A 14,511-nucleotide genomic window follows, 5' to 3' on the forward strand; every position below is an offset into this window, starting at 1 on the left:
TCTCCTAAACCGTGTCCTCGTTGTCGAGCCACCCCTTGGTACACTGGATACATGACTTACTTACGAGTCGTGAGAGAACCGTTTTCGAAAATGGAGTTTCACCGTGACTTTTCCTTTGGTGAATGGAATATTTTGTCCCAAATCTCCTTTTATAGTAATGTTGACCGTGTCCAAATACGACTTGCTGACCGGCAAATAGTGAGGATGGACAAATTCGCGGTGGACGTGATAAGTGTTTCCACCTTCCTCGTCAGCGAGCGTGGCAGAATCCACTTTGAAAGGAATGACACGCAGTAACGGCACGGAGGTGTGTCCCACCACGTTGTATTCCACCACATCGGAATACACGAACATCAAATTCAGTCCTTGGTTCAGTTCTACCGGGGTACGAAAATACTTGGCAAAAGAGTCGTTGTCATAAATGACTGGTAATTCGGGGCTTTTTTTTTGTTCTCCTATCTTCCTCATCTCCGTGTCACCGCCCAACATGTCAAACAATTCAGGACAAAATAAGAAAGACATGAATTTTTTGGACCCCTCAGAAAATTTCATCAGAAAGCGACGAGCTATTTTGTGGTATTCCAGGGTGACACTTTTTTGGACATTCCCCAAAGCTTTATGGAACACGCCATTAAACCTGGAGGCTATGACGCTGACCAAATGATGACCACTGAAATAATAGCCTGGGAGAATGGACAAGTTGTAGGTCCACGTTTTAGTTTTCTCATCATAGGTTCTATTGCTATATGTGCCAATCTTATCCAACTCCTCTTGCAATTGTTTGTCATGAACTTCCACCTTAAAATAATTTTGATTGGGAATGACATTGTGGACTTGGGTTGGGTGAATCATTTCCACTAAAGCCACTTCCCAATGGGCTTCGTGATCTAAGGGGATGGCTTGAGGTAATTTGGCCGTGTAACAGCACAACGTGTTGTGGGGAAACACCTCCATGGAACTGTCACTGGGTAAGGTTAAGTAAAATTGGTTTTGGTGACTCATAATTTCAGAGTTCTGTGGCTGTCCGAGGGAATATTAGTGGATGTCAGAGGTGTGTCTCCGCCCAAAATGGGGTTCTGGTTGTGGTTGTTGTTGGAGTGGTGACTGGCACTGGCACTGGACACAACGTTCCCGTTCGAGGAGAATTTCAGGGAGGGATTAGGAAGCAGGTAACCGATGCAACTGCTCAATAAAATGGTCCACAATTGTTTGTCTCCTTGTTGCAAACTCAAATTGGCGATGGCTGCCCCGATGACACAATACACCACGAAGATTTGGCAGAAAAAGACGATTTGCGTTTTAGGCACACGTTCTCCACACCACACCCACAAGGGTTGTTTTTGTAAATCTTGCACAGAAGAACTAGGGGAAGAAGGAGTGGTCGACGTAGCTGCGTCTGATGTGTGAAAGGGCATGATGGTCACTTCTTCTTTTTATAGTCGATGACTTGCGAAGCGTCGATCCAAGAATCGAAACTGGGTGGATATCCTTTCCAACGTACTTTGACTTCTTTGACACGTCGTTTGCCCACTTTACGGGTTCTGCGTTCGAGAATGCTTTCGATGTCGTACACGTCGTCTTCTTTTTTGGTGACACGTTGTAACTCGGGCAAATAAAACGTTCCTTTGAGTACTTCTCCGTTCATGTCTTCCAATTTATAGACGGCAGGATGACGGCCATGCACTCGTCCAGTGACGCGAAACAATTCGGTCGTCCAGTTAGGTAAGTAACCTTTGTCGAAAGTGCGTTTGGTTTTGCCAATGCGCACCCAATCTCCTACGGTCAACTCTCCACTTTTCTCGGGGACAGCCCTCGTCGGGGACGTACCAAACAGACGCTCAAACACCAACACTTCGTTGTCGGGAGTCACGTCTTGCGGGGCACGTCCGATGCTTCGATGGTAAGATTGGTTGTACGCTTGCACCAGGTGCGGTAAGATGTCGATGTACTTCAGAGTGTGGTGATGCGTAAAATATTTCCACATGCGTTCTTTCAAAGTACGTTGAAAACGTTCCACGATGCTGGCTTTGGTTTCGGGATTCTCGGTGGTAAAAAAATGAATGTCACGTTTCTTTAATTCTTTTTGGAAAGCTTGGTTCAGAAATTCGGTGCCTTTGTCCGTTTGCCATCGAAGAGGGCGACGACCGCTTTGTTTCAACACCCGTTGCAGGGCTCGCACTAACTCGCTGCTCGATTTGGAAGTCAAGGGCACGACCCAGGCAAATTTGGAAAAGACGTCGATGACACAAAACAAATATTTGTAGCCACGATTGTAGCTGGCCAAATGAGAGACATCGGCTAAATCGGCTTGCCATTGATGATCGATGCCTTCCACTCGGGTACGACTTCTGGCAAACTTGCGTCGAATGGGTTTGTGTAAAGTGTAGGTAGCTTGTTCTTGTAACCATCGTTGCACTTGAGGTAAACGGAGACTTTTCAGTCGCGTTTTGGCAGCACGATACAATTTTTGAACTCCTGCGTAACCTGCAGGATGCGAGGGATCGTAGTAAATGCTGGCTAAGAGTTTTTCCATTTTTTTGTGTTAATAAGTCACCCACTCTTCGGTGATGCTACTTTGGGTGGGTCGAGAGGGTGGTTTGGAAACAGATTTACGTGTCCGATGGGCTACGGGAGTAGAAGTCGAAGGTAGTGGTGGAGGTGGCAATGGAATGGCTTTGGTTTTCTTTTCTTTTTTCACTTCTGGTTTCCCTTCTTTCTTTTTCACTTCTGTCGAAGGAGGTGTGGACATCATCTTTTTAACCCAAGCTTTCATTTCTTCTCGTTGGGGTGTGGGGGACGGGGTCAACAAGGATGCTGCAATCTTACTCGAAATGGGAGCTGCTGACGGTGTTTGAAACACTTCGTGCATCTCTTCTTCCTCAGGTCTTTGTGGGGTAGCATCTCTGGTGACCCTTGGGGATGGTAGTGGTGGTAATGATGATGATGGTGCTGGACTTTTCATCAAGGTCTTAAAATCTTTTAGAGTGGGTAAAGCTGTTTCGTCTAAAGCTTTCTGGTGAAAGAGTTGCAGTCGTTGCAAGAGTTGACCGTACTTTTGCGATTTTTCTGTTTCGGACAAATCTTGGCGATCCATCAAGGACTGCAATTCGTGTTGTAACTGGGACATCTCGCTCAAATTGGGATTGGGAGGTAAATGCGGGGTGCGTTGTTCTTGCCACCGATGGTATTCCATCCATCGTTTGTAAGGCACTAAAGCTAGTTCTCGTCCTTCCATGGGGTTGTCAGGGGTCGATTCTGAGATCTTGGGACTTTCGAAGGCCTTTTTATCTTGCTCCCATCAGTCCTCCCAACATGGTTCCCAAGACTCCTTTCAGCAAGAGAGGCAAAATGCCTCCACGTTGAACCAACATCTTCTTTTTTTTACGAATGGGAATTTTCTTTTGAACCATTTCGCGAAGAACGTGACGTTGTTTGCCTAAGCATTGTTTCTGGTGTATGGGATCGTGCCTTTCAAAACGTTCAAACAACATTCGCACACGGTATCGATGACCTCTTTGGAGGCCGTTTGAATGAGTTTTTTTCGTAGGGGTGGAGAAGCTTTGGACAGGACAGATAACAGGTCCCCATGTTTGGCTAAACGTGGTGGCAGTCCTTTCCTTTTCTTTCCTTGGGGTTTTCTGGAGGGTGACATCTTTGAGTCTTTAGGAGCACCAAAAGAACACTGATACCCTACTTGGTCACAGGCCTTTTTTATACTGGAACGCGTCGCCACTGATTGTCTTTACGGCGTATCAACTTCATGACAGGCATGACACGTCGTGCAGGGGTACGTAACGGACTAAATCGAGTCAGTTCTTGCTTGGACAAATCCAGTAAACTTTGTAACATGCCCGATCTTTCTTGGACTTTGATTTTGGGAGAAGGTACTTTGTGAGCAGCAGCCACTGCCACTAAATTGGAAGGTCCTGCCACTGGGGAAGTTCTTTTGGGGGTCATCAACGGAGATGTTCTTGGTGTAATCAACGTCTCCAAGTACTCTTCAGTTCTGGGTGTCATCAACGGAGAAGTGGATGAACGTGAGGATGCTGGAGACGCAGTCACTGCCGTGGCAGGTCGTGGTTTGCGAGTGTAAGGCTGCGTCCTGGCCGCAGTGCCTCTCTTGCGACTAGTTTTCTTCTGTGGACTTTTCTTTTTCTGAGGACTTTTTCTCTGTTTCTTTTTCTGGGGGCTTCTTTTCTTTTTCCGGGGTGGTGTCTGGTAAGAGGAGGGTCCCGCCACTGGAGAAGTTCTTCTCTTTGGGGACTTGGTCTTTTTCTTCTTGGGGCTTCGTTGGACTTTTGTCTTAGGGATAACTTTGGGGTCATTAGGATCCCATCTTAAGAGTGAGCGAATGATGACCCCTCCTAGAGTACCGCTCCCTCCAGGTTTCAAAATGATTTGTTTTTTGGTTTGAGTGTCGATGCGGGGATCGGCCAGTTGGACCAAAGCAACTTTGTTTCGATCGAAAAAGCGTTTGGTTTGATGAGGAATCTGAATGATTCCTTGGAGTAATTGACGTGCCGTCACCGTGAACCATCGTAAGACTTCTTTGAGACTAGCTTCTAAGACACGGGCTCGTGTTTGTGGATCTTTTTCTCGACTGATGCCATACAAGGCACGAATCAATTTGACGGGAAGATGCGACTGAAGGGACGTCATGTTCACACTGTGTGAGACAGACGAAAAAGGGTCTGAGGTTTTTATAGATTTTTTCATGGGGAGTGAAATGAAGTCGAGGACGGAGACGTGTACAGGACAGGCCCTCCGTCTTGGCACCAGTGGTGAAACAAGTGGGTACGAAATCGCAAATCCTCGGGAGTGGTAGGTTTCAAATCGACGAGTAAATAGGCGTGTGGCGTTTGAGTGGCATCGTCGTACGCCTGAGTCAGCCAAGGCGTTCCTAACTGTTTGGCTAAGACTTGCACTTGCGATTTATCTCGAGGGCTTTTAAACAAGACCACGTAATGCGCATTGAGACTGATGGTGCGATGGGCTTTACTTTGTTGAAACAAATTTTGGGTGATGTAAACGACACTGGCATTACGGTGATGCCCTTTGCGCGTGAACCACAATTTAATTTCTTCTTCGTCTTCTCCTAACATGTCGTCGAAAATGACCAAATGGGTTTGACGGGAGTCAGAGACGATGCCGTCGTCTTCTTTAGGAATGCCTTCCACAAACACGATGGAATCGCCTTGACTTTCTCGCAAGAGGCTGTACGCCGATTGCCACTCTTTGTAACACCACACGATCCGTTGAGGGGGCCGATCGATCAAATGATGTTTATGTTCGATCAAACGTTTGACGAATTCGGTTTTGCCTGAACCGCTAGGTCCAGCAATGAGCATGTTAAAGGGATGGCGAAGATACAAAGCCTCCCAACTGGCACGATCTAAGTGTTCGTCGATGACTTTGACAGTAGAGGAAGAGGGAGCAGAGACAGTAGAGGTAGCCATGGTATGAGAAATGTCACTTGTGACACGAAAAACAAACAAGACAAGAGTTTATATACTTTTTTTCAGAACACGTTTATTGAATGTTTCAAACATGAATCAGAAAGACAAAAATACATAAAAGCCAAAGGCTTAAGTACAAGGATAAAAGGCACATGATAACGATGAACGTGGAATAAACACAAGTGTCTGTACAACATGTTTTGGGTAATGTTCTAACCAGTTCTATAGTAGGGGGTAAGGTCACACAAGTGTCCTCCCGAAAGGGTCTTTCAGGTCTGTCCACGACAGTCCTGTCCTGGGTGACGGGTTCTTCTGGCACCGTCACTAACACGGGTTGAAAAGTAACTTTTTTCCTTGAACAACTCTCGTGCATACTGGGCCACTTCTTGGGTCCAAGCCTCAAAATCCCATTCTTTCCAGGCACGGACATCTGTCCAATGGGGATGTAAGTCACAAGCTACACACACATCGTCATACACGTCTTGGGTAGCTAAAAGTTGACGAATCTTTTTTTCCCGTAGAGGTCGAGAAGTATCCAGATGAAAACGCAAGGCTTTGAGCAAAAGGAGTTTTTCGTGACCATTTAAGGCCATGGAGGTGGTAAGTACTGATCGTAAAGAGTCCACAAAGAATCGGCTGGTAAACGAAATCCCAAAAAACAAGTCACTAAGACACACACCACTTGTCGTCCCAAATTGAATGGATACAGTTCTTGTAATAATCGATGGTAATGATCCACGGTTTGAATATGGTCATTGAGTTCCTTCCACGGAATCTGTTGGATGACATGTGACATAAGTCGTGGCATGGCAGCCTGTTTTTATAGTCTCTTTGTTTCGGAAACAATACACGTACTTTCTAGCCAGAGATCTTCGTTCTCCAGTAGGGAATCTAAATCTTGCATACTGTAACCGAAACTTCAGAGTTCGTTTAGAAGTTTCCTCTTCCTCTAAGTAGATTCCACGTAAAATATGTTGATAATCCTTTAACTTGTCTTCCTCAATGTATTGCTGTAGGTGAATCTCGAAGTAACCAAAATAATGAACATTTCGATCATTCACTAACTCAAAGTGTTGAACAAGGTCTGACCACTGAAACAATTTCTGACGAATCAGTTCTCTTATACCATTCAGGTACCAGTGGTTAAAGATCTGGTGACGTAACGGATGCAATTGTTCTTTACGTTTGACTTGTATTTTCACCAGCTCTCGGTAAATGCGTTCTCTCAACTCCACAGGCAAAGCACGAATGTTCTCTAGCAAAGTATCCATGAATAGGTCATACTAAATCCTCTTTGGTCTGACACAAGAAATGTACTCTTTGCACAAACATGGTTTCACTTCAGTGTCAAATTTAAATCGTTGAGTCACTAATCTACACATTACAATTCGTTCAGAAGTTTCCTCTTTCACTAAGTTGACATTGTGTTCAAGATGTTGGTAATTCGTTAACTCTTCCTCTGGAATTCGATGCAGTACGTTTACAATGATGTAGGTAGAATCGTCCATACCAAACCAATCCTTTTTAAAACTAGAGGATCGTTGATCAATGTCTGTCCGATGGAACACTTTCAATTGAATCAATCCTTGTATAGCCTTCAGGTACCAGTGGTTCAAACACCGGTGACGTAACGGATGCAATTGTTCTTTACGTTTCACTTGTATTTTGACCAGCTCTCGGTAAATGCGTTCTCTCAACTCCACAGGCAAAGCACGAATGTTCTCTTGTAAAGTATTCATGAACAGATTATTATGGTAAGAAGTTACTTCAATGTCTCGGTCCCACTAAGGGTAAGTAATGACAATTCGGTGACCATCGAGCATGTTCTACGTAGGCCGAATCTTGCGGTTCCCAGTGGTGAAGTGTCACATCGCAACTGAAGCACCTGACTTTATCTCCTTCGCCCAAGTAGAAAAATCCGGCTCTGGCTAATTCTTCGGGGGTCGGTCCTCCCAGATACTTTGGCCATTTTCCTTTGAACGATTGAAGACGATTTTCAAAGTCGCAGTATTCCGACAAACGCACAGGAAACGAATATTCGTCTTTCACAGGTTCGTTTCGATGAGGGTTGGGTGACATGAACAGGAGTTTGCTCAGGGCTGGATGACATCCGTAGGGAGGTAAACGTGAAGGTCGACATTCCCCTTTAAACCCGGTAAAATGTCTAAGAGGACGAGCGGCATCGCTTTCGCATCCCTCAGGTTTGACACGCACAGCATCACTTTCCATGATAGGGGCAGTGAGAACAAAGTTCCCATGATGCTTTACGGCATCGCTCAGGTCACAAGGTACAGCATCGTATCCATCGCAAGGCTCACAATCGCACTCGTCTGCAAACTCCGTTACGCAATTACAATGGTAACCACATGGACAATCGCAGTTTCCTTCCGGACATTTTCCGTCGCAATGCATGGGTCTTATCCATCCAATATTAGTCACACTAGAGGAAGATACGACTTTTTTACAATCCCCAAACTGGAACGATGCCTCTTTCAAAGTATTCATCTTGTTCGCTCGGTCTTGGTAGTCACGATGAACTATCGATCTTGCCTAGGGTTCCTTTTTTATATACAGACCAATACCGACGTGACCGTACGGTAAGGTGAAATGATTGGGAAGTCGAACTCGCTTCTGGTACACGATTTGATAGACTTTTTCCAAGGGTAGACTGACGATGTGGTGAGTGGGTAAACGTACAATCTTGTTCGGTTGGTGAGTGGTCACTTTAAAGTTTCCATCCTCTCCCGATTGCAAGGCTTCTTTCAATACCCCAAAGTTGACCACTCGACTGGTACGATAATTCAGAGTCAGTCCTTTCACTTTGCACGTCGTGTGTACTTCTCCTTGTTTGTCACGGTATTCGTAGCCGTAATTTTTGGGACCGCCACTGACGAAACTTAGAATCTTGTCGTCGGGATGCTCGTCTGTCCAGGCTCCTAAACGGTCTCCTTCGATGTTAGGGTGATGTTGAATCGGGTGATGGATGTAAATGCAACTGTCCGTGTCAAAGTACAGGACACGTTCTTCTAACAGTTCTAAAGCTTCGTACAATTTTAAGCGAGCATGGGCTGTCACGTAAGCCGCAATGATGACATTTCCAAAAGGGTCGTCTTGTACAAAGTCCAGATCTTCTTCGTAATTTACCAAGATCAAATTCTCTCGAACGACGTCCACGTGTTTCATGCATTTGGTTTTGTCGTGAATCATCTGGAAGTAGCGGGAAGGTTCTGTCAAATATTCCGTCTTGGGTAAACACGGTCGTTGTGCCATTTTACCCCACAAGCAATTTAACATCACTTTGGCAAACGATCGCCTGCCTTCGTTTTTCTCGATGTGGTCTAAAGTGATGCCTTCTTGTTCGTAGTATTTCTCTTTGAATTGTATTTGGTCTTCGGGAGTGTGACACCAGGAAGGATAGCCACTGGCTTCTTGCTTCAGTTTCAAAAAGGCATCCACGTAGTCTGCGAAAATGCCTTTCTGCGTGGGGTCACCCTTGCGGTATTGTTGTGTCTTGGGAAAGTGGCAAATTTCGTACACTTCTAACAGTTGGTATCCCATGTCCAGAGCTTTGAACAATTCCACGCTGACCCAGGTTCCCGTCAAGGCCCGTTCTTCTTGGGTGTGCTGACAAGGTTGGTCTTGGTTGCACGTTTCGGCACAAGTACGGCACAAGGGAAACATCAGTTTGCCTTGACAATGGTGAGGTAAGACGGGATGGTATAGGTTCGTGGGAGGCAAAACTTTACACTTGATCAAGCCTTCGTATTGTCGAATGTTTTTCAGGTCGATGTGTTCCGTTAGCAATTGCGGGTGGCCTACAGGAAAGCGACAATATTTGCACACGTAGGGATACAGCGAACACACGTCCAAGTATTTGATTTCTTCTCCTTTCTCTTCGTCGGCTTGGTACAGCAAACAGGTGGCATTGGTCCTTCCTCCGTACAAACTATCCCTCGGGTTCAACGGGTCCATGAACTGGTAACTTTCCACGAGGCGTTTAAACTCGGGATCGGTTTTCATACGGTGATCGTACTCGTGTTCCCACATTTCCACCACTTGGTATCCTTGCTGTTCTAACTTTAGGCGTCGCTGACAAGTGTCCTGGTACAAGTCTTCCATGGTTCGTTGTAAAAACTGATTTTTAGTGCCACGGTCAGGGTAACAGACGGGACATCCGTGAAATAAGCAACCGTTAAACTCGTACACGATCTTGGGGTTTTCTAAGTCCCAGCCATCGACCGAATACGTTCCGATGGTCTTTTCGCCCCCTCCGTTGCGGGCATGTTGAATCCACTTGTCTTCCTTGTCGCACAAGTAATGTAACCAACGTAGGGCTTTGACCGAGTATTGACGTTTGACAAAGTGGGTCGTTTGAGGGCTGATGACAGCCACGGTGTTTTCAGGCATGAATCGTTGTCGATACACTAAGGAACACGCTTTGGCAATGGTGCAAGCTTCTTTCAAAGGATCGACCCCTCCGTGTTCCATGAACAGTTCTCGAAATTTTCCACAGCAACGCCGTAAAATGTCCACGTCGGAACGACAATACTTTAGCATTTCTTCCTGAAAGTCGAAAGGGTCCGAGGCGTGAGCCTGGTACCAAGCGTAGAAAGCTTCTCGTTGTTCGGTACGCATGTTGTCGGGGTCGTAATAGTGAGCCTCAGGCAAATGGGGTAGAACGGCGTGTTGATTGGCTTCCGTATTGAAAAAGTGTGGAAAGTACCCTTTAGCCATTTCTGTCATTCCAAACGTTTTAGGCATTCGACTCAAAGGCATGGCCAAATAGCTCATCGAATCTTTAAACTGCACTTGTCCCACTTGCATGAAAATGATTTTGGCTCCGTTCAAAGTCACTTTAGGACGCTCGGTGCCTTGTTCCGTATAGTACCTCAAAAGAAACTGTCCATCGTATCCGGAGAAATTGTGAGCCATCACCGTGGCATGACGATGACAATCTCCGTAACGTTCGATGTCCTCTTGGCTCCACGTCTTGTCGATGGGGTCTAAGACCCATTGGGCAAAATCGGCTAACGTGTTCGGTCCCCGAAAGATTTTTTCACGCCCTCCAGGAATCTTGCTGCAGTGAGGGCAATGACTGAAGATAGGTTCTTGAATGCACTTCTCGCACGCTCGATGAGCCACGCAGAAATTAGGGATGTGAATGCCGGTCTCTTGCATGCATTCGAAATCGAAAAAGATGAAATTGCCTTTCTTCTTGTGACCGTCCTCTTTCTCTGGTGGGGGTTGGTATTTTTGCACGTAACATTGGTGTTCCAAGTCCACGATGTGGTGACAAATGTGACATTTTTTCTTTCCTGAACATACGTGTGCCTTGGTATTATTGGTACGTATGACTTGTTCACACGTAGAGCACAATCTCAGCAGTTGACAAGCACATTTCTTCTGTGAACCTTGCGTCTTCAGATGTTGTTGGTAACAGGTAGGGCTGACAAACGTGCGCAGACAAGTTGAACAAGGCACTGGTTCTTCGCTCAGACAGGGTGAAGAGGCCAAACATCCTGTGCATTTCGATCCACAATGCTTGTGTTGCACTCGATTGTTATAACCATGGTCACATTTCTCACAGTAATAACTGTATCCCAGGAATCCAGTGATAGTGGTAATGGTATCGAAATGGTCATCGTGATAATAGACGTGAATGTATTTTCCGTCCTTAAAGTCTTGCCCTCGAAACAATAGAGGTCCGCGCACTTCTTGAGGGTGCACTTTCAAGGTGTAGCGTGGAGCTAGGGCATCTTGCAATTTTTGCATCTCAGGAATGCCACAGGGTGTGTCTTTGGACAGTCCGGCTTGTTGTAACAGGAGTTCTGCTTCATTTCGTTGTTTGGCTCGGTCGGATTGTTGAATAGTTTTCCAGGTTCTTTTCCATTCTACCGTGTCGTTCTTGTTGGCATAGGTTCGTCCCACCACGATGGCACGGGCTAAACACATCTGGTCATGAGGGTTGTTAATTCGGACGAGACTCTTTTTGGTGTTGCGAAGGTTGTCCACTAATAACATCTTTTTGCGTCCAGTCCCTTGAGGAGGAGAGACGTGGGTCATATCCAGTGTGGCTTTACCATCGGTGATGTCAAACTGGTCATTAGATTGTTGCACGTGTTGAATCTTGTCCATGACTTTGGAAGCGGTCAATTCTGCAGGGGTGCTAAACTCGATCCAAACAGGGGATTTCAAACCGTCGTGTTGTATGGAAAGTCTCAAGCGATCGTCTTCTTTGGGTTGACATTGTCGCTTGAGTGAAGTGAGCAAAGAATCCCACACCCCAGTGATGAACACTTCTGCTTTCTCTAACGGCACTTCAGCCTTGAAATCTTTAAACTTCACCGTGTATTTGTAAGCCGTGGTTCTAAATTTTCTAGAGGAGCGCTTTTCCGTCTCTCGAATGGAATAGTATTTTTCAGGGTTGACTAAGGGTGGTGAAATTGGTTTAGAGGTTTCAAATTCTGGTTCACTCATGTCCTCTTCAAAATCACTGGCATGAATTTGTGCCAAGATTTCAGCCCTGGTACGAGGCGATAGATCACGTTTCTGCCTCTTACTTTCTTCTTCTTTCTTCTCGAATGAATGGGATCGTTTCATCTTGAAAGCAAAAAGTCAAATGACTCAAGTTCAAACACCATAAACTACTTTATAGTCATGGCAGACCAGCGTATATAAAAGGGTGTGTGTCTTGTCCTTTCACTATTCATTTCACTCTCAAGCCGAGCACAACGATGGAAGAGACTAACCAGATGGAACGTTTCGTCAGAGCTTTGCGAGGGGTCATTAGAAAATTCTCTTCAGACCAGCCTACGGACTACTCTCCTTCCTTTAGAGATAAAAGTCAAGATACTTGCTATATCTGTCAGAAGAAAGGGCATTGGTCTTCAGAGTGTCCAGACCGTGAAAAAAGAACAAAAACAGGGACTAAAAAAGACAAAAGTCAAGATACCTGTTATTATTGTAAAGAAAAAGGACATTGGTCTCCAGATTGCCCAAAAAAGAAACAAGAGGAGTCAGAAGAAAAAAAGGATTCTTCAGAAGAAGAGAGGGATTCTTCGAAAGAAGAGAGGGATTCTTTAGAGGAAGAAGAGGAAGAAAAAAGACAATTCTATTTACAAGAGGCAAAGAAACAGGAGAAGAAGAAAAGAAGAAGGGAAGAAAATGAGGAAAAGACGGTGAAGAAATTCAAAAAACAGAGAGACTAAACAAGGAGAAAGAAGAAGTCAATGAACTTTTAATTAAAGTGTTGTGTTGTGAATTGTGAATTGAATTGTAAAAAATGGAGAAAAGAATAAATGAATGATATAAGGTAAGTGTCTTTGAGTTATGATTTTAAAATAAGAAGCTACACTCACGCACTCATATACAGACACGTACTATAAGGGTAAAATGGGTGGGGTTTTTTGAGTTATTGGCAAATTGAAATTGTATTTCTTTTCGAGAAATGTGGGTGGCCCTGAAAAGGGCCTTTTTTTCTTCATGGTGAAGGGGTGAGTTTAAGCAATCAACTTTAACTGCCTTATGCCTTTGCCACGGCCAAGGCCTACTTCTGGACTGCGTAATGTTGATGATGATAATGATTGGGTTGAAATCACTAAGGGTGGTACGGTAGGCTTAGTCACAGGGTTGACGTGTTTAGCTCGGGAAGGTCGTATTCTCTTCGGTCGTGATAAAGAAGTCTGATACATTTGTTTCAGACTTCTTAACTCCGCTAAAATGTCCAACAGTACCGTGGCCGTTTGATTTTCACCCTCTTGTTTCTTTGCTGCTACTTCTTCTTGCTGTTGCTGCTGTTGTTTTTTTCTTACCTCTTCTTCTTCTTGTTGCTGTTGCTGTAGGAGAAAAGCTTGTTCCGCTTCCTTTTGTTGTTGCATAAATTTCTCCAATTCTTCTTTCTGTCTCTGTCTAAAATTCTCCACTTGCGGTAATGAAGAAGGTAACGAAGGTTCCGGAACAAATTCTTGCGAGGAGAGAAAATCCACAAAATCCCAATTCACTTCTTCTGAAAGTAAGTCCGAGTTCCCTTGGGCAGTCTCCCCTGCTGGTGCACCCCAATGGATCGTTTTCTGAGTTTCCGTCATGTTGAATCACTGTCGCATAGATTGACTGCACACAAGCGCTAGCGAATCTATATTGACTACGTGACGTCACAGACTGCTCTCTTCGGATTGGATGCGGGCTGACTGAATTCTGTAACGCGTGTTCGGATTGGTGAATGAACTCAATCCGTTTCAATCCTTCCTGTCCCTATAAATAAGCGCCGTTCAATGCATTGATTCACCTGTTCTCGTCGCTTCAAGATGTGGACTACAGTTGAGTCATCCACCCTTGTGTCTTCCATGATGTTTCGGACAGACTTGCTCATGTATGTCCGATCGAAGTGGACCGTTGTCCACAGGACAAACACCAGCCTGTGGATACGTAGGATCTACGTCGAAAGACAAGGATGCCTGAAAAGAGTGCTGATGTACGGACCAACAGTAAGACGCAGCCTAAGGAGAAGAAGAAGACCAATGCGGTGCCATTTATGTTTATGAATACATTAACATAAACCCAAAGGCCCTTTTCAGGGCCAGCCATATTTCTCGAAAAGAGATAGTCTTTGAATTGCCTACCCCTTTTTTTAAATTTTAAAAAAATCCCATGTTCAATTTCCCTTGACGCTATAAAGGCCCACTTTAGTAAAAGCCCTTGACGCTATAAAGGCCCACCCTGTTTAATTTCCTTTGACGCTAAAGTGCCCCACGATTTTTTCTTTCTCCATGTTAATTTCCCTTGACGGTAATCTAACCCACGATTTTTCTCCATGTTAAATTTCCCTTGACGGTAATCTTGCCCAAGGGGTCTTGTAATGCTAATTCCCATTGACGGTAAAGTGCCCCCCTTCACTACTTGTATTTCAACATAAGTCAGATTTTTTTTAAATGAGTCACATGGATGAATTGCCACACAAGGTCATAACAGAGTCATGGAGATACATATAAAGAGAGAGTTGAACAATTATTTTTATCTCTATTTCCTAGTATTGTTCTTGTTTTAACATCAGTCTGCT

Source organism: Sinohyriopsis cumingii, chromosome 17 (assembly GCF_028554795.1).
Source record: "Sinohyriopsis cumingii isolate HCF-2022 chromosome 17, ASM2855479v2, whole genome shotgun sequence".
NCBI classification, from domain to species: Eukaryota; Metazoa; Mollusca; class Bivalvia; order Unionida; family Unionidae; genus Sinohyriopsis; species Sinohyriopsis cumingii.